Below are 21,981 nucleotides of genomic sequence, written 5' to 3'. Positions count from 1 at the left end.
GGTGTCAAGTCCAAACGGACGCATATACTCCACAATGCTTAAAAAAATGCACAGAGGCAATATCCATAAGAGGGAAAATCCACAGTATAACTGTGTGTATGACGAAATATACACAAAATTCCACAGACAGGGTCCGTGTACTAATAAGCACTGTGTACACAAGAGCACAAATTAAATATACAAGTTCCGACTGAACAAGTGCTTGGTGGAGATAAGATATAACAAAGCCAGAGGCTATAAAGACACCAAAATTCAGCACAAAGGGCCTACTAAAGTAACACACAGCGAAAGCATCCAAAACTCTCAATAATTCTCCTTTCTTCCCCTTTGACCTGCTTTCATAGGTCTTATATAGACTGGTGGAATTGTCTAGAATAAGAAAATTCTTGAACACTTGTTCTTGAATTCTTGAAACAAACGGGCCCCGAACTGAGCGTATTCTGGAACATTCCAAGGCAGAGGCAGACAGCAGGCCCTGAACTCAGCATATGTAACCAATGGCAAGCTAAATTTAGAAGCTGACGGCAGTTGTGCACATAACATCTACTCAAACTGTTTTTAAGTCCCCTTTCTCAATGCAACTGATAAAATAAAACATGTATCACAGATAAACGTACATTTCTTCACACAGGTACAAAGTTACTGTTTCTTTACGAGCGTCCCAAATGATTCCCGTGACTTTGATATAAGGAATATTTTGGAAATTGGATTCCCGCATCCCATGGACAAAGAGGCTCTCATCTACAATATATAATTAAAACAGAAGGGTTTGGGTCTTCATTCTTTGTCCACAAGAAATATTATTAATTAACGGACTCTTACAATAAAGTCAATAACCTGGCATTTTTCTGTCTAATTACAACAATGGCTAATTTGAATATGTGGATTGCATTATACAAAAGACTTGTTTTTCGGTTCAGCCTGGTGCTTACAAAAACCCTGCTTATTCCTGGTCAGTAATTCCAATACTTAGTCAAGGAATACGGTACAGGAATAACGTCATTACTTGGTACGTCATTAAAAGTCACTAAAAACTCATAAAAGGAGGGAAGAATCGAGACTTGATCAGCATGTAGGCTTAGGAATGGGTTGGAGAGACCACACCGCAGTAATTATTAAATGTATTACAGAACAAAAGCAATTTCATGTCATTCTCTGTATGAATACGGTGACGTCTGTCATTGGTAAATAAACTTGGCTGTATTTGAAAAACAGCCAAATAACCTCGCAGACGAATAAATCTATTTATTCATATTTTGATAGTCGTCTGTTATACACGGTATCCGATTTAGGAAGGTCACCACAACCCCAGCTAGTTCCTACGCATCTGATCGATTGGCAATTTTAAATTGTATTTGCAATGGCACGTGTCTTTCTTCATTGCCGACAGTTTTGTGCTGTTGGCGAAACTTGGCAGTTGGTCTCATGCAAGAATCGAAAGTCTGAGAGTATTAACTGAACTGTTTGTGTATTCCTCAAAGCGATTGCTACATCAACAATGTTACTTTGTGCGGAGCGGACAGAAAATTTGTCAAAGAAAGCGGATTTGGGTTTGATTTGTAGAGGCGTTTGACGAAAATCCTCACTACAATTACTGACCCTATCCTCCGTAATCAAACTAACCCGCTGTTACTCGTTGTCAGACCTAAACAAACAACCAAAAATTCAAAGGAATAATCGAGCTATCCAACGATCAGGAAATTATCTCTTTGAAATGGGCAATTACACAGTCTGTCTGTTGATCGCTTCATATTGTAAAGAGCAACCCATGACTGGAAACAAATGTGTGAGTGAAGGAATGAGTGAAACCCATGATTGAAAAAAATGTGTGAGTGAAGGAATGAGTGAAACACATGATTGAAAAAAAATGTGTGAGTGAAGGAATGAGTGAAACCCATGACTGGAAACAAATGTGTGAGTGAAGGAATGAGTGAAACCCATGATTGAAAAAAATGTGTGAGTGAAGGAATGAGTGAAACACATGACTGATAAAAATGTGTGAGTGGAGGAATGAGTGAAACACTTGACTGAAAAAAAATGTGCGAGGGGAGGAATGAGGGATACCCATGACTGAAAAAAAATGTGTGAGGAAAAAGATGTGTGAGGAAAAAAATGTGTGAGTGAAGGAATGAGTGAAACACATGACTGAAAAAATGTGCGAGTAAAGGAATGAGTGAATCCCATGACTGAACGAAATTTGTGAGTGAAGGAATGAGTGAAACCCATGACTGACAAAAATGTGTGAGTGAAGGAATGAGTGAAACACATGACTGAAGAAAAATGTGTGAGGAAAAAAAATGTGTGAGTGGAGGAATGAGTGAAACGAATGACTGAAAAAATGTGTGAGTAAAGGAATGAGTGAATACCATGACTGAACAAAATGTGTGATTGAAGGAATGAGTGAAACCCATGACTGACAAAAATGTGTGAGTGGAGGAATGAGTGAAACACATGACTGAAAAAAAAAATGTGTGAGTGGAGGAATGAGGGAAACTCATGGCTGACAAAAATGTGTGAGTGAAGGAATGAGTGAAATCCATGACTGAAAAAAATGCGTGAGTGGAGGAATGACTGAAACACATGACTGAAAAAAAATGTGTGAGTGAAGGAATTAGTGATACCTTTGACTTAACAAAATATGTAATTGAAGGAATCATGAAGGAAATCATGGGTCTTAAGACAAAGAGTGGCACAAGCTGTGACTGAAACCCACAGACTATTTTGCATGGCTTAAAAATACTGTTCATTAGTCTTTTAGTGAGCAAGTTTTTGAAAATGAATATAGTGGAACGGGCCACAGAACTTACAGTCTAAAATGCCCAAGTCTTGCAAACCAACAGTATTAGATTCTATTGAGGATTTTACTCAGCCCAGTATTATCCCCACCAGAGGTCTTTTCCTCATCCTTCTTCTTTAACAAATTTTCGATCCATTCCCCGCACAATCACATTGTCAGGATAACAATTACTTTAAAGAATGTAGGCTTGCAAGAGCTCAGTTAATACTCTCAGACTTTCGATTCTTGGTACCAAAGGCTTCCTGTCTGTTTGGTAAAAGTCCAGACCAATTTTCGAAAACAGCATAAATTTGCAATAGCATTCCAAATCGGTAATCGGTATTAGGTTGACTCCAAGGTCTTTAAGAAGCACCTTGGGTTCTGTTGATTTTGATGATGAGGATTCAAAACTTTTAAAGCCCTGGCGCTAAGCCGAATACGATGTACAACAGGCGTCTGTCAAAATATGAAAAGCTAGATTTATTCTTCTTTGCAGTTATTTTGGCTGCTTTTCAAATATGGACATGTCAGCGGTGTTTTTGTTAACGAAAGACGGCAGGGTGTTCACTTTGGGGGTAAAAGAAAAAGCGGTTGTCCTGAGACGTTCAAGTTCAGCGTCATCTTCCAAACACAATTCTAAGGCTACTGATCAGGTATCGGCTAATTGCTCCTTTCACGTGATTTCAGTCATCGCAGTGACTTGAGGTTAGTCGCGAGAGTAATTAAGCCATTTCTATGATGTTATTCCAGGATTATGTATTGAACATCTAACCAACAATAAACCGGTTTTTTTGTGAGCACCAGGTGAAATCGAGCGGTTTGTTGAATAATGTAATACGTGCAATCCACACATTTAATCCCGATACAGTTACAATTAGATAGAAAGATGCCAAGTCATTTGACTCATAAGAGTCCGTTAGTCAACAAAGGTTGATTATACAATGATTTTAGACAATGACAGACGGCAGAACCAACGTTTTTTTTATTATATTACGGTTTGGAATTATATTGTACATGACAAAATTCTCTGACTGCAACATATGATATGAAGAATTGCATGTCTGTGGGAAATTGTTTCTTTAGTTCAAAATGACAACAATGTTTGACAATTGTCTAAGAGTACACCATATAAATTACGATAAACGTCATGGTTTCTCTGTCAGTATAGTATTCCACACAGTCTGTTTTATAACGGAAATAAGGTTGTTTATTTATGAAAGCCGGCATCCCTCGTGATTTGGTGTGGATTGATGTACGGAGAGAATTGATGCCCTCAGCTCGTCTCTCAGTCGTTATATAACGAAGATCTTGATGGAACATATTAGCCCGTCCGTTAATGGAAGAGCGTAAGGTTTTGTACACAACCACATTATGTTTGGACGAGGCTAAACAGGATATAACTCGTATATAGTGAAGCATTGAAGTCTTGTTTAAGGCGAGTCCGCATTAATTAAGTCAGCTCCAATAACGTGCCTGTAAGACAGGATTTCCTGTTGTTAGACTTCCTACCGCAAACCCTTCATTGTACAATCTATATACCAACGCTGATGGAGCATAAAATGACTTTGGTTAGTGTTGTATAGATTCAAATAAACACGATTGGAGTTTCCATAAACCTATATCATGTTATTACATTGTGATGTAAGAGCACTCCTGTTAGCCTGATGAAATCTGCTTTTCACAGCGTATATCGTGTGGGGATTCTTTACGAAGCATTCACACGTAGATTATAAGATATGAGCTGAGTACAGACAAACATACACAGAGCTTCTCGATCTTCATGATGACATAATCTATAATAGCTCCTTTTTACTTGAAGCCATATGTAAACTCAGTCGCATTTAATCGATGTCTATACATCGACATTAACTATCAACACCGACCCATATGTTCGCAAACCAGTTAGATGCCAAGGCGCACTGGGGAAAAAAATCACCAGATTCTATGCTTCATCTCCCGTGATTCGTATAGAGATGACAAAGGGACTGTATCGAATACGAGGAAATCGTGTCTAGCATATCTTACGGACATCTCGTACGATCAATCATTTCATATCTAACCTCGCTTAAATAAATTTATAGTGTGATTGTGCATAAAACTTGTTAGTGGATTTAGATATTTGTAAAAAAAAAAAAAAACGTAATGTTATATGTTTTTGCCATTTTCTAATGTATTAGTGGGGAGGTGTTACGCACCAGTACGGTGCAATGACCTAGGAGCCTCTCATCAATGCGGTCAATGCGAGTTCAAGCCCAGCTCATGCTGGCTTCCTCTCTGGCCGTAAGTGTTGTTTACTAATGAAAGAGTTCATCGTACTCACACTGAGGATAAGAAGAAATCGTTTGTCCTAATACGTTTCATGGTAAGTACCATCAAGTTCAGCGTGACCTCTCCTACCGATTCCTAAGGCCTTTGCTCCTTTTACGTGTTTTTAGTGGTCTCGGATGGTCGATGTTTGCACGTCCGTCTTAAGCCATCTACATAATGTTATTCCTGGAATATTCTGACCAGGAATAAACAGGCTTCTGATGAGCACCAGGTTGGACCAAAAAACATCAGACTATTAAACAATGCTATAATGCTATATTAATCCTCGTGTACGTTCAAATAAGCCATAGATATAACTAGATAGGAAGATGCTAAGTCACTGAATTGCTAGAGTTAGTCAGTTTTAAGTGTAAGCGTTCAAACAACATTTTTGTAGAGAGTGAAGGGTGGCAGAAAATTAGATTTTCAGGAATTGATATTACAAATACCGTAGGCCCGTAGGCCGCTGTGGCTAAGTCGGATATATGGTACAACAGGTGAAAGGCTCACACTGAGCATGATGAGAAATCGTTTGTCTTAATACGTTAAAAGTCATTAAGGTCAAGCTCAGCGCCATCTCCCAAACCCAATTCTAAGCCTACTGATCAAGTTTCGATTCCTTGCTCCTTTTACGTGTCTTTAGTCACCTCAGTGACTTTTTGCAGGTTCCCAGAGTAATTAAGTCATTTCCGTGATGTTATTCCAGGATTAGTATATCCTGACCAGGAATAAACAGGGTTTTTGTCAGCACCAGGTCTGAACAAAGACAATAGTCCATTGAATAATGTGATAACTGCAATCCACCTATTCTATTCCACCATAGTGGTAACTAGATAGAAAGATGCCAAGGTACTGACAGAATTGCAAGAGTTCGTTAATCAGTAATATTTCTCAATTCCCAAAATATCCCCGTATATCAAAGTTACGGGTCGGAATTTATGGGATTCTCTTAAATAAATAGGATATCTGTACTTGTCTGAGGAATTAAGAATTTATGTCTAATATACAGCTTACATTTCATCACATATTTGCATGGAGAAAAGGGTGAGTTCAAGTCCAGTTCATGCTGGCTTCTTCTCTGGTCTTAAGGGGAAAGATCGTGGGTTTCCTCCCACCATTATGCTATTACAAAAGTATTCTTGAGTACAACATTAAATACCAATGAAATAAATAAATCATTAAGAATAGGGAAAGGAAAGAAAAATTTGATGATGACCTCGGATTCTCATAGATTCCACTGAAACGAAGTTACGTATAAAATTTATTTCATTTTAATTTATTTATTCAAAATTTAACATATCGGTTGAAAAAAAATTTTCAGCACAAAATCCAAATTTTCTGCAATTATACAACATAGATTAATAACAAATCTGTTAGTTCCTCAGTATAGTACTTCAGACAGTGTTCGTTTTATAACTGATATTAGGTTTAGCTCCATTTACCAGAGACAACTGTCATTCCTCGTGACTTAGTATGGATAAATGCATGTGTGTATCGCGTATTTTGCGTAATCCGAGGTCATCCTCAAATTTTTCTTTTCTTTCCCTATTCTTAATGATTTATTTAGAAGCTTTTGTCAAAATATATTCTAGATACCTGCCAGTTGTGATGCATATTAGTGCACAATCATATTATTATTATTAAATATCTTTATATATGATGTGATTACCTGCTGAAGTCGTGTCCACGTAAAGTTATCTCACATAACCTGCGTGAGATACGAGTTCATGTTGGACGCAGTCCCTCCATTATCTAATCTGTATACGAATTAAGGTAGAAATCATACATTCTAGTGATTTTATTTCGCCAATGAGATCAGACAATTAACTGACTTGCGAACATATGGAATAGTGTTGCATAGCTACCGATAAATTCGAGTTTACATATGCCCATTATACGACATCCCGAGCAAGGAAACAATAAAAAAATTTCTTTGACCCCTTTGGCTCTGCCTCCCTTGGCGTTCAGCACTGAGGGGTGGACCAAGAAAATAGGACTGTTGGACCGGTGTGACTATAATGTGACTGGGTGGGGTGTCATGTCTGGTGTTTTCGGCATAATACTTCAGTGGGGGCAGCATTTTGGCGATATGGACTCGCCCTGCTACATGAAGATACAATATACATGTGTGTACCTGATGACTCCTTGTCGTCATATGACTGAACAATTATTAAGTACGACATACATACATACATACATACATACATACATACATACATACATACATACATACATACATACATGCATACATACATACATACATACATACATACATGCATACATACATACATGCATACATACATACATGCATACATACATACATGCATACATGCATACATGCATACATGCATACATGCATACATGCATACATGCATACATACGCACATACATACGCACATACATACGCACATACATATATCCATAAATGTATCTAAGTTTACATAGATTTACATGATAGCCTGAGCAAGGATACAACGAAAGGGAAATATTTTTAATACATCTGATCATAAAGATCGAGAAGATCATAAAGATCGAGAATGCATGCATGCATGCATGCATGCATACATACATACATACGCACATACATACGCACATACATATATCCATAAATGTATCTAAGTTTACATAGATTTACATGATAGCCTGAGCAAGGATACAACGAAAGGGAAATATTTTTAATACATCTGATCATAAAGATCGAGAAGCTCTGTGAATGTTTATCTGTACTCAGGTCGCATCTCATAATCTTCTTCGGGAGATAGGCTTAAAGAAGCTCAGAATATAGACACTGTGATAAGCAGCTTTCTTTCATAACAGATGGCAAGTGGTGCATCAGGCTAACAGCAATGCTCTCATATCTCAATATACTAACACGAGTTAGATCTATGGAAACTCAGTCCTGTTTATCTGTATCTATACAAGGCTAATCCATAGCCGCAGAAACCGATGCGAAATTCAATAGCAAGAGATCTATTTATGCTGCACCAGCCTTGGTATACAGATTATATAATGAAGGGATTGCGGTAGGGACAAGTCTAACAACAGGAAATTCTGTCTTATAGGCAAGTTAGAAGCGTTGAGTTAAATATCGCGCACACGCCTTAAACAATCGGTTTGAATGCTTCACTATATAAAAAATAATGTGTACCAAACCTTACGCTCTACCACCGAACACATGCAGATACACCTCTGCGGGCTAATATATTTCAGCCAGAACTGCACATAACGACTGAGAAACGAGGTTGGGAAATCAATTCTATCTGTCCATCAATCCACGCCAATTCACGAGGGATGCTGGGTTTCATGGGTAAACAACCTTATTTCTGTTATAAAACAGGATGTGAATGTTTGCCTACCGAGAAACCATGATGTCTATCGTAATCTATGATGTATACTCCCAGACAATTGTAAAACATTGTCGTCATTTTTAACAGATATGTAGTTTATTTTTAATATCATACATCAGAATTAGAGAATATTGATCATGTACGATAGAATTTCAAACCACAATTTGATGAAAAAATCGGTGGGTCCTTGCATTGGTATTTACTACCGTTATTTATTACTAGCCCTATGATCTGACATCCCTCTATTTATTTGTAAAATTGGCTGATTGGAATATGTGGACTGCAGATATCACAGTATTCAATTGACTGGTGTTTTCGGTTCAACCTGCTGCATACCAAAAAACCCTGTTTATTCCTGGTCAGGACATTCAGTATTTAATACTTAATGGAAATGGCCTAATTACTCTCGGGACGTGCAACTGTCAAGCAACTGAGACGATGAAAAACACGTAAAAGAAGCAAAGAATCGAAACCTGATCAACAGGCTAAATATATTCGGACAAACAATGTTTCATTTACTCTCTATGTGAACACGGTGCCGACTTCCATTAATAAACAAGTCGTGGACATGGTTATATTTGAACAGCAGCCAAAGTACACATGTAAATAAAATTTGATTGGTGATTTGCGCCGTACTCAAGAATATTCCACTTATACGACGACGGCCAGCATTATGGTGAGTGGAAACCCACGACCATCCGCAGGTTGCTGTACACCTGTAAATAAATTGGCTGCATTTAAATCCGCACATGAATAAATCTAGCTTTTCTTATTTTGATAAACGCCTATTGTACATTGTATCAGACTTAGCCCCAGACGAGGTTTAAATCCTCATTCTGTAGGTCAGTAGTGCCCAAGGTAGTTCTTAGTATTTGAGGTCAGGCTAATGTAGACTGTTAATTACTGTACACATTTGTGCTTGGGTCGAAAGTTTATCTGGATTTTTACTAGACATACAGAAAACTTTTGGGGAATGGATTGAAAATTTGTTAAAGAAGAAGGATTGGGAATAGATCTATGGTGGGGATGATATGTATACGGCCTACTAAAATCCTCAATAGAATCAATAAGCCTGTCGTGCGAGATCAAAGGTTATGTCAGTCACAAGCTAGTCGCGGTTAGTATGTGTAAATGTTAAACGAGACAGGCAAAATAATCCAAGGAATAATCGGACGGTTCAACAAGCAGGAAATTATCACTTTGATATGGGCAAATACTGGGTCTGCCTGTTGATCGCTATGCATTGAAAAGAGACCAATCTTATTGCAACCTTTGCAAGTAATCGAGCATTACACACCATCATAGTTTACTATTGGAAACATTTTATACCGGTACTCGTATTTTGATATACATGTAGGTGATTTGACGGGAGGCATTATTCAACGGCGTTTTGAATTCAGCATTATAAAAAGTTAAAACAATCTAATGGAAAATGATAAATTCATAACCTACAATGTTGTGCGGTTGATTTCTGATACTCTTTGCTTGCCATGGCTGGATAATATAAGCTGCCAACAATTTTGTTGCAACTTCAATTTTCGTGTATAGTGTTCTAGTGTCATTTTACAGCAGAAAGCAGAAAAAATAGCATGTGACCCATTTTAAGAATTAATAAGGAGCCCTAAAAGGAACATGCGAAAAATAAAATTTCGCGTTCCAAAAAAAGACAAACTTGGGATCAACCTCGCACGTATATGCAACAAAAAAAAAATTTTTTTTGCCTTCCAAAAAAATAAACTCGGGAGTTATGTCGCACTGTTAAAAAGTTCAAGTCCGGATTCACCAGAGAAAATTATGCCGGGGTCCGAGATAACTGACCAATGACAAGAATGCTTGCTTTGTGGTGGTGTTTTAAAACTGATGGATGGGCGACTGTGATTGGTCAATTAACTCGGACAGGGACTTACTATCTCGTGGTCCGACAAAATTGGCCAGATGATGCTACAATACGAAAGAATAACATCCATTGATTGGCTGATTATGTTGGAGTCAGTGATAATTATCTCGGGGTCTGAGATAGTTTCACCCACCACTGGAAAGCTTAGATGCATCTAATTGCGCCCCTTTGCAAGTAGCTTTTCCATTGGCTGACAGTAAGTCTGACCAAGTAAAAAAATTCTTTTTTGCATTTTCGTGCGAGATAATTACCACGTTTATTTTTCTTTGGAGGGTGAAAAACAAATTTTTTTTCGCAAGTCCCTTTTACGGCTCCGTAAAGAATTGCTCGCTGAATGACTAATTAACATTATTCTTAAGCCGGGCAAATTGTCACTGAGTTATAGTTATTGCTTGTGCCACACTTTTTCTTCAGTCAGACGATTTTACCCATTGTTTTACTCATACTCTCTGTTTACTCATGGGAATCACCCATTTCTTCACTTACACTTTTTCTTCAGTCAGACGATTTTACTCATTGTTTTACTCATACTTTCTGTTTACTCATGGGATTCACCCATTTCTTCACTTACACTTTTTCTTCAGTCAGACGATTTTACTCATTGTTTTACTCATACTTTCTGTTTACTCATTGGAATCACCCATTTCTTCACTTACACTTTTTCTTCAGTCAGACGATTTTACTCATTGTTTTACTCATACTTTCTGTTTACTCATGGGATTCACCCATTTCTTCACTTACACTTTTTCTTCAGTCAGACGATTTTACTCATTGTTTTACTCATAATCTCTGTTTACTCATGGGACTCACCCATTTCTTCACTTACACTTTTTCTTCAGTCAGACGATTTTACTCATTGTTTTACTCATAATTTGTGTTTACTCATGGGATTCACCCATTTCTTCACTTACACTTTTTCTTCAGTCAGACGATTTTACTCATTGTTTTACTCATACTTTCTGTTTACTCATTGGAATCACCCATTTCTTCACTTACACTTTTTCTTCAGTCAGACGATTTTACTCATTGTTTTACTCATACTCTCTGTTTACTCATTGGAATCACCCATTTCTTCACTTACACTTTTTCTTCAATCAGACGATTTTACTCATTGTTTTACTCATACTTTCTGTTTACTCATGGGATTCACCCATTTCTTCACTTACACTTTTTCTTCAGTCAGACGATTTTACTCATTGTTTTACTCATACTTTCTGTTTACTCATTGGAATCACCCATTTCTTCACTTACACTTTTTCTTCAGTCAGACGATTTTACTCATTGTTTTACTCATACTTTCTGTTTACTCATGGGATTCACCCATTTCTTCACTCACACTTTTTCTTCAGTCAGACAATTTTACTCATTGTTTTACTCATACTCTCTGTTTACTCATGGGAATCACCCATTTCTTCACTTACACTTTTTCTTCAGTCAGATGATTTTACTCATTGTTTTACTCATACTCTCTGTTTACTCATGGGACTCACCCATTTCTTCACTTACACTTTTTCTTCAATCAGATGATTTTACTCATTGTTTTACTCATACTTTCTGTTTACTCATGGTATTCACCCATTTCTTCACTTACACTTTTTCTTCAGTTATGAGTTTCACTCACAGCTTGTGTTTCGTTCAGTCATGACTTTCAGTCATTCATTCACTCGAACGTTTTCTTACGCCATGTGTTTCACTTACACCTTCGCTGGGGGCCTCCATATCCGAGGGGATTAGCACACCAGCGCGGCATCTATGTATGCTGCATCAGCCTTGGTATACAGATTATATAATGAAGGGTTTGCGGTAGGGACAAGCGCCTGTGAAATCTAACAACAGTAAATGCTGTCTTACAGGCACGTTATAAGTGCTGCGTTAATTAACGTGGGCGCGCCTTAAACAATCGGTATGAGTGCTTCGCTATAGACCAGTTACATCTTGTTTACAAGGACGTCCAAAAATGTGTACAAAACCTTGCGCCCTGCCACCGAAAGGCGGGCTAATAAATTACATCAAGAACTGCGTGATATACTATTGATAGACGAGGTGAGGACATCAATCCTGTCGATACATCAATTCATACTCTTTCCCCATGACGTTTAGTTAAGTTAATTAACGCAAACACGCCTTAAACAATCGGGGTGGTTAGCACGCCAGCGCGTCACAATGAAAACAGGAGCCTCACACCAATGCGGTCGCTGTGAGTTCAAGTCCAGCACATGCTGGCTTCCTCCCCGGCCGTACGCGGGAAGGTCCTGCAGCAACCTAAGGATAGTTGTGGGTTTCCCCTGGGCTCTGTCCAGTTTCCTCCAACCATAATGTTGGTTGCCGTCGGATAAGTGAAATATTCTTGACCACGGCGTAAAAAACAAATTAATTAAATAAATAAATGAATGAATAAATGCACCTTCGCTCACATATTTTCTTTAGTCATGAGTTACATTCACTGCTTGTATGACTTTTTTTCTTTAGCGTTCACTCATTTCTTCGTCACACTTCTCTTAAGTCATAGAGATGTTACTAATTCTTTAATCAAAACTTTCTTCAGTGAATCCAAACTACTATTATAAAGATAAAGCAGAATTTCAAAAAAGAATTTATTAGGTTGAATTGATCATTTATTTAGCCTGGCCAAACTTACGTGTGTATCGCCTAACTGAGATATGAGTTCCATTATGTAACAATCAGCGCAATGAATAAGGAAACCAGAAACGTCAAAGTGCAAAGTTCAGGAGTTGTACAGTAATGTTTAGAAAATGTGTGTGAGCTTGGTATGAAAGGTAGTGACTTATTCATGCAGCATGTATTCAGGCTCAACATCAAAAGATGGATGCCCGTCGGTTTGGTTTGAGATTGAACCTGTTGGCCTGTTCCAAAGCTCTCCAACCGTTTATTGTTGTTTGTGCCAGATTTCCTGCCCTTTCAGGCCTTTTGGACTTGACGTTGTGTACTTCACATGATCTGGATCTGGACAGTCTCTGGCTTAACTTAGTTATCTCCCTTTCAGATAATTTCTGATCACCAGAGAATCGTCGAGCCTCCATGCCAGTAAATGGGGCGCAGGCGTTTCTTTTTCCGCTTGACTTATCTCGCTTGCTTGTCTTAAGCCTTATGTCGTCCTGGCACCACACCTTTTTGGGTTTTGAGAGCTCGTCAAGTAAAGCTCCCATTTCAAAAGATGTCGGAATAGACGACCTCCTGGATGATTTCTCATTCCTGTCGCAACCCGATAACATGTCGTGCGACAAGCCGATATCAGAGCGCCTTCGTTGATACATACCACCATTCGGTCCTATATTTTGGTTTTCCATCCTAAATGTCAGTAGGTTGCCCTTTAAGTGTGCACTTTCACGTATTTTTACCTTAAATTGAGAAAATGGCCATATTACATATTAACCTGTGCACTCGCAGACACTAGTTAATTATACCTACTGTGCAATAAAGATGTACATTTATAACCACCGGTTCACATATTATACCATAAACCGATAAAGCTACAAACATGCACTTACACGGTCTATAATTTTTTAAACAATTCGTTAAATGTTTCACGACATACTCAAAATTTAAATTTCACTTATACACGATGGCGGTCAGTTTTATGGGTGGAGGAAATCGAATTGTCCGAGGTGAAAAAACCGATCTTTGGAAAGTTATAAAGGAAAATCATATCGCAACAAACAGCGAGATAGTTTAGCGAAATACGCATATTTGAATGATTACCTCGACTAGTTAATGGTTACTTTGATTGGCGCAAAAGTTCTGCTGCTGGCAGAGGATTTGATGACATCGCCTTGGTGTCTTTCTGGTTACCTTAACTGGTGAATAATGCACAAAAGTTCTGATACTGTCAGTAGATTTGGTGATGTCGCCTTGGTGTCCTTCTGGTTACCTTAACTGGTGAATAATGCACAAAAGTCCTGATACTGTCAGTAGATTTGGTGATATCGCCTTGGTGTCCTTCTGGTTACCTTAACTGGAGAATAATGCACAAAAGTTCTGATACTGTCAGTAGATTTGGTGATGTCGCCTTGGTATCCTTCTGGTTACCTTAACTGGTGAATAATGCACAAAAGTCCTGATACTGTCAGTAGATTTGGTGATGTCGCCTTGGTGTCCTTCTGGTTACCTTAACTGGTGAATAATGCGCAAAAGTCCTGATACTGTCAGCAGGTTTGGTGATATCGCCTTGGTGTCCTTCTGGTTACCTTAACTGGTGAATAATGCACAAAAGTCCCGATACTGTCTGTAGATTTGGCGATATCGCCTTGGTGTCCTTCTGGTTACCTTAACTGGAGAATAATGCATAAAAGTTCTGATACTGTCAGTAGACTTGGTGATGTCGCCTTGATGTCCTTCTGGTTACCTTAACTGGTGAATAATACACAAAAGTCCTGATACTGTCAGTAGACTTGGTGTTGTCGCCTTGATGTCCTTCTGGTTACCTTAACTGGAGAATAATGCACAAAAGTCCTGATACTGTCTGTAGATTTGGTGATGTCGCTTGATGTCCTTCTGGTTACCTTAACTGGTAACTCATGCACAAGTCCTGATATTGTCTGTAGATTTGGTGATATCGCCTTGGTGTCCTTCTGGTTACCTTAACTGGTGAATAATGCACAAAAGTCCTGATACTGTCAGTAGATTTGGTGATATCGCCTTGGTGTCCTTCTGGTTACCTTAACTGGTGAATAATGCACAAAAGTTCTGATACTGTCAGTAGATTTGGTGATGTCGCCTTGGTATCCTTCTGGTTACCTTAACTGGTGAATAATGCACAAAAGTCCTGATACTGTCAGTAGATTTGGTGATGTCGCCTTGGTGTCCTTCTGGTTACCTTAACTGGTGAATAATGCACAAAAGTTCTGATACTGTCAGTAGATTTGGTGATGTCGCCTTGGTGTCCTTCTGGTTACCTTAACTGGTGAATAATGCACAAAAGTCCTGATACTGTCAGTAGATTTGGTGATATCGCCTTGGTGTCCTTCTGGTTACCTTAACTGGAGAATAATGCACAAAAGTTCTGATACTGTCAGTAGATTTGGTGATGTCGCCTTGATGTCCTTCTGGTTACCTTAACTGGTGAATAATACACAAAAGTCCTGATACTGTCAGTAGATTTGGTGATGTCGCCTTGGTGTCCTTCTGGTTACCTTAACTGGTGAATAATGCGCAAAAGTCCTGATACTGTCAGCAGGTTTGGTGATATCGCCTTGGTGTCCTTCTGGTTACCTTAACTGGTGAATAATGCACAAAAGTCCCGATACTGTCTGTAGATTTGGCGATATCGCCTTGGTGTCCTTCTGGTTACCTTAACTGGAGAATAATGCATAAAAGTTCTGATACTGTCAGTAGACTTGGTGATGTCGCCTTGATGTCCTTCTGGTTACCTTAACTGGTGAATAATACACAAAAGTCCTGATACTGTCAGTAGACTTGGTGTTGTCGCCTTGATGTCCTTCTGGTTACCTTAACTGGAGAATAATGCACAAAAGTCCTGATACTGTCTGTAGATTTGGTGATGTCGCTTGATGTCCTTCTGGTTACCTTAACTGGTAACTCATGCACAAGTCCTGATATTGTCTGTAGATTTGGTGATATCGCCTTGGTGTCCTTCTGGTTACCTTAACTGGTGAATAATGCACAAAAGTCCTGATACTGTCAGTAGATTTGGTGATATCGCCTTGGTGTCCTTCTGGTTACCTTAACTGGTGAATAATGCACAAAAGTTCTGATACTGTCAGTAGATTTGGTGATGTCGCCTTGGTATCCTTCTGGTTACCTTAACTGGTGAATAATGCACAAAAGTCCTGATACTGTCAGTAGATTTGGTGATGTCGCCTTGGTGTCCTTCTGGTTACCTTAACTGGTGAATAATGCGCAAAAGTCCTGATACTGTCAGCAGGTTTGGTGATATCGCCTTGGTGTCCTTCTGGTTACCTTAACTGGTGAATAATGCACAAAAGTCCCGATACTGTCTGTAGATTTGGCGATATCGCCTTGGTGTCCTTCTGGTTACCTTAACTGGAGAATAATGCATAAAAGTTCTGATACTGTCAGTAGACTTGGTGATGTCGCCTTGATGTCCTTCTGGTTACCTTAACTGGTGAATAATACACAAAAGTCCTGATACTGTCAGTAGACTTGGTGTTGTCGCCTTGATGTCCTTCTGGTTACCTTAACTGGAGAATAATGCACAAAAGTCCTGATACTGTCTGTAGATTTGGTGATGTCGCTTGATGTCCTTCTGGTTACCTTAACTGGTAACTCATGCACAAGTCCTGATATTGTCTGTAGATTTGGTGATATCGCCTTGGTGTCCTTCCGGTTACCTTAACTAGAAAATAATGCACAAAAGTCCTGATACTATCTGTGGATTTGCTGAAAGTTGATAATAACGTTAGCCTGACTAACCGATTCTGTGCTGATAGATTCGTTATATCACATTGTAAAAACAGGCGTGACAGGTCGTACATTAAGTATTCAGAGAAGCATTTACGAGGCCATAACAGCTCACAAGTAGCCCACTTGTTTGGTCATAAATAACAAATGGGGTAACGTTTGAACTTCTGCACAGACCTGCCAATCCTTGAGTCAGGTGACAGATTCGGTACCCGGCCATTCCAGCTCGTGCGTGACTCGGGCGCATTGAAATTAAAGAGATACCCTGTAGAATTTAACTGAAAGATAGCCTATTCCACACGTCATTAGTTTCTCTCTTAAGTCAAAATCTTAAATTCCATTACAGTACCCAGTCTATGATTCCATGAGGTAAAACTGTGCTAGGTTTTTGCTCGAGGGTCCAAAGCAGCGTTTAACTCAAGTTTCAAATTCACACTTGGGTCGATCTCTGATGTTTGTCATCAACCTTTGGATCTATATTTTTATGGGGAAGGTGAGTCTTAAGAGAGAATATTAGAATAAAAAACCGAACGCAGAAAAAACAAACGCCGAAACGCTGTCCTGATAAATATTTGACAGTTCCTTCTTGTGAAGTGTTATTTTGTGTGCCGTGGGTCCGTGTGTTAGTTAAAATGGTGATGGAATTTCTGTTGACAAAACAGCACTTCACGTTGACTGTCCTGGTTTTATAAAGACCAGGTATAATTTACATACCGGGTATTGATTTATTTCTCCTTAGGTATGATCATGGTACTGTTGGCCTACTAAATGTGTGTTAAATCGACACTCGAGATAGTTATGAGTTGACCGAGTGGCAAATGCTGATCTTTTATACGTACATGACATAACCTAGTTTACTCAGCCTACGGCGCCCAATTTAACTGGGTTCCACATTTTAACTGTTACATGCACAGCGTAGGTGCCCAAATAGAGAATTATTCTAGCGTATACAAGCTGGACCATGGCAGACATGTAATTTTTTCTTACTGCTGATTACTTCATTTAGAGAAGGTGGGAGGTTGGGGGGGGGGGGGGGGGCAGGGGTTTACCGTGCCGGCTGAGCAAAATGACCCAGGAGCCTCTCAACAATGCCATCGCTATGAGTCTAAGTTCAGATCATGCTGGCTTTCTCTCCGTTTGAATGTCGGAAGGTCTGACAACAACCTGCCGATGGTCGTGGATTTCCCCCTGTCTACCGGAATTCGTCCCACCATGCATAATGCCGGTAGACGTCGTATAAATGAAATATATGTGAATAAGTGTATATTGAGGAAAACACCAATCAAATAAATATATAAAATAAAACTTCGTATGCTGATCGGTGTAGAATGAAGGCTTGTGGGTGGTGGTGATATGTTACCTTTAAATAATAATTACCGTTATAAACTTTCTCTCATTAACTTAAAACTATCATCTTGAGCTTAAAATGTTGTGTACACCATGTAGAAAACTAACCATCGTTTTAGGTATTCATTACCAATGCATATATAGTTCGAGCTTTCAGAAATGCTTTCACCTGCCATATCTCTTGGAAACCAACAATTATCAGATCAAGCTATATTTAGTACCCATATATTTGTACGCTATAATTGTTCCAAATCAGGTCACCCAAATCACGTCACTCTAACTTGGACCTCACGATCATGTGAAGACTGCCATAACCGTAAATACTCTACACCAGTATTCTTCTGTTGTTGAAGTTTTAATTGGCCATGATTCGTTCTTATCATGGTATTTACAGTCATTTCACACTGACACGGGTCCACATCAAGTGTGAGCCAGTCCGCCATCCCAACCTCTTGCTGGCTTATCTATAGATTACAGCAGGTGTATCGGTATGAAGTACTGGTGTACATCAATAGTTGACTGTAACTAATGAGAACAGAACAACGGGTAAATTGACAGTTATCAAAATTCGATTTAATAGAATACACTTTTTTATGTATGCATAATATTCTCCATATTTTTATATTGGATAGGCTCATTTTGTAGAGATTATTTGTGCTTTGGCGATCTCCTTTCTCTTGAAAACCCTGCCATTGTATATTTCACCACCACTCTCGTTTAGCAATCCTTCAGGGATTGGCTTCATTTCCAAAACAAATAGCGATGTCATATTTTAAAAAGAATTATTTAACGAACAAACGAAGTACTCCTGATTAACAACACGATCTCAGTTTATCGCAATCTCGAGGGGTCCAGCCATATTTATTTATTTTTTGGTTTGATTTGTATTTTACGCCGTACTCAAGAATATTTCACATATGGGGCGTGGGAGGTAACCGGACAAGTTCTGACCGTTGGCTGAGGGTTTTAAGTAATGTGGTTATAATTAAATCGTAAATTCCGATATAGGAAGATATAAATAGACTCGGTAGTTTCGCTAAAGGATATTTTATTGACTAATTAGTGTCTTCCGCCGTACTCAGAATATTTCACTTATGGGACGGCGAAACTTGTGGTGGGAAAAAACCCACGACCATCCGCAGATTGCAGGCAAACCTTCCCACGTAAGCCTAAGCCCGGAGAGGAAGTCAGCCCAAGCTGAACTGCATTGCTGAAAGGCTTATTGGGCCCGTTTCACAGAACTTCTGTAGCCGTCTAAGACCTGTTAGTCGGCTAAGTGTCATTCAGTCGACTACCGTAAGGAGGCTATAAAAACAATTGACCAGGCCGTTTCACAAAAGTAAAACTGTCTAAAGCTTAAAGCACTTACCGTGGCCGATCTGCATCAGTTTCACTGGTTTGGCCAATGCTGATAATTGTTAAATTGTATCAAATATATAACTATTTTAAATTACTATGTATAAATAACAGAAATAGGCGATAATGCCTCATTCAGTTTAGTTTTTGACACAGTTTGTTAACAAAGGGCAATAACTCTCACACCAGATGATCGAAGCGAACCAACAACAACTTATGCGTTTCGTTGGTTTCCGAGATTTAAAAACACTTTTGTGTGCTGTATGAAGGTGATCTATTCCTATGTTTCTTACAATGAATAAATAAACTTTAAAACTGGGGACTGCAACACTTTTCAAGTCAACTTAACTGTCGGTCTAGCCATCTCCGGAGCCGACTAGACATTTTGGGCTAACTTTAAAAATCTGAGACAAAAAACTCTAGCGGATAGCCAAATCTTTTCTTTGTGAAACGGGTTAGACAAAATTTTGTCCCAGCTTACCATTTAAACTTTTTGTGAAAAGGGCATCTGGGCTACTGACTGTTCCCATTTTCCCAAGTGCAAGCATGATTTATATACCCGGTATGGAGTCATTTTCCCGAAGATGTCATAGGACTGTTAGACAACTGAATGTGTGTTAAATCGTCACTGAAGCTGTTAAAAGACATAACGTAGTTTACCCAATCTGCAGGGCCCAGTATTGTGTACACCATGTAGAAAATTAACCATAGTTTTAGGTACTTATTAGGTATGCATATATAGTGTACATTTCATATGATACGTGTAACATATAAATGTTATTATTGGCCTGTGGTATCGCGAGTTCAAAACCATCCCTTACTTGCTAGACATAGAATGTTTTTCGAGTATCGGTGCCTAGGCAACCATTTTCTCTGCAGAGAAAACCGAAATGAAGGGTTGTGATTACCTTGTGTATAACAATTACTGTTTTGTGCTCTTTCTCATTAGCTACCTTGAGCTTGAATGTTGTGTTCCCCTTGTAGGAAACTAGCAAGCTTATAGTTGCAGCCTGAAACAGTAACAGGGCTAATCGCCATAGTTTTAGGTACTCATTAGGTATACATATATATCTAGAGCTTTGCGAAATGCTTTCACCTTGCTGTAGCTATTGGATACCGAGCGAAACATTATCAAATCAAACTATATCTAGTATATTTAGATTGGCCTCCCTGGTTTCTCTTTTCGGGCGTGAGCACATGCTGGCATAAAGAAAATTCTTCTCCATTACGGTGCATTCTGGGTAAAGCAGGAGTGACTGTGCATTCTCTGCTCTCTGTGATTATTGATATAATGGCATTTACAGTGAATGTATATAAAATACACCGGTCACAGTGGCGTAGGAAGTGGGAGGTGGTGGGGGGGGGGGGGGAGCTCACTTTCAAAAGTGGTAGGAGGAGGGGTCATATGTTGTCACCCCTACCCAAACATTTCCACCAAACCATATAAAAATATACCTTAGTCAATGTCCATAGCTTTCTTCACTGTTTTGCATCAGATGTTAAACTGTTTCTTTTAATTAGTTCAAACAGATTACCGCACTGTTATTTTATTGGTCAGATATTTTAACCCATATTTAACCTATATTTTAAAAGGATTCATGTCGTCATATTGTCAAGGTGTCTAAAATTTTTCTAATTTGAAAAAAGGGCAATGTAACTCAGCATTCAAACACAGTGAAAGTTCACGTCCATTGATTCCTTCGGAAGGCCTCTTATCCTCCAGCTCCCAGCAAAATCCAGTGCAGTATTTGTCCTTTTTCATAGCATATTTTCAGCAAGGTGATAAGACAAAACGATCCTAATGTTTTATGAAGCCATGCCGGCATGTTTTCTATCACAAAGAACGTAAGAATATAAATATACCTACCGAGTTTATCTAGTTTCTCATCACAATTCTGGATTGGAAGTCCCTTTTGCGATTTTGTGGATGCTTCCAGCTCCCTGTTTAGATGATCCCCATCTTTACACACAAATTTTCAATATTTTCAAGTTAAAGGCTCCGTACATCTGTTTGTATTTACTTAAATTGATGGAAAAAACATTTGGAACATGTCTCCAGACGTCTGGAATCTCGGAGCTTCCGAGGTCTGAGCGGCCCCTGAAGCCTTACCTATAATTGGCTAAGATAGTAGTTCAACCTATGTACGACCCCACCACCTCTCCACCTGGCTGCCTTTATGTAGGCCTCCACGTCTGATTGGTCAATATATAATAAACATTGTTCAGTTTATCTGCTTGCGCTACTGGAGTAAATGCTGCACAACTCACAAACAGCGCTTATCAGTATTGCAACGGAAAGTAAGTATATACATGTACAATCTAAAAACTAAATTTGTGCCCAAATGTCCAGTATAGGCCATTTTCATCACAACTTTGAGGATGGATATTTTTTCCCCCTTAAAACCCGTTTAAACGCGCGTATGGCTGTATTGGGTCCAAAAGATTCCACGTCTTTGGCCACCCGCAGACCCTCGTCTGGACCTTGCCCACCCTTCCCCCAACTTTTCATTTCCTTTCTACAGCCCTGAGTTATGAGCATTATTCCTGTAAAC

Source organism: Liolophura sinensis, chromosome 9, assembly GCF_032854445.1.
Source record: "Liolophura sinensis isolate JHLJ2023 chromosome 9, CUHK_Ljap_v2, whole genome shotgun sequence".
NCBI classification, from domain to species: domain Eukaryota; kingdom Metazoa; phylum Mollusca; class Polyplacophora; order Chitonida; family Chitonidae; genus Liolophura; species Liolophura sinensis.
This window is presented reverse-complemented; position numbering follows the sequence as displayed.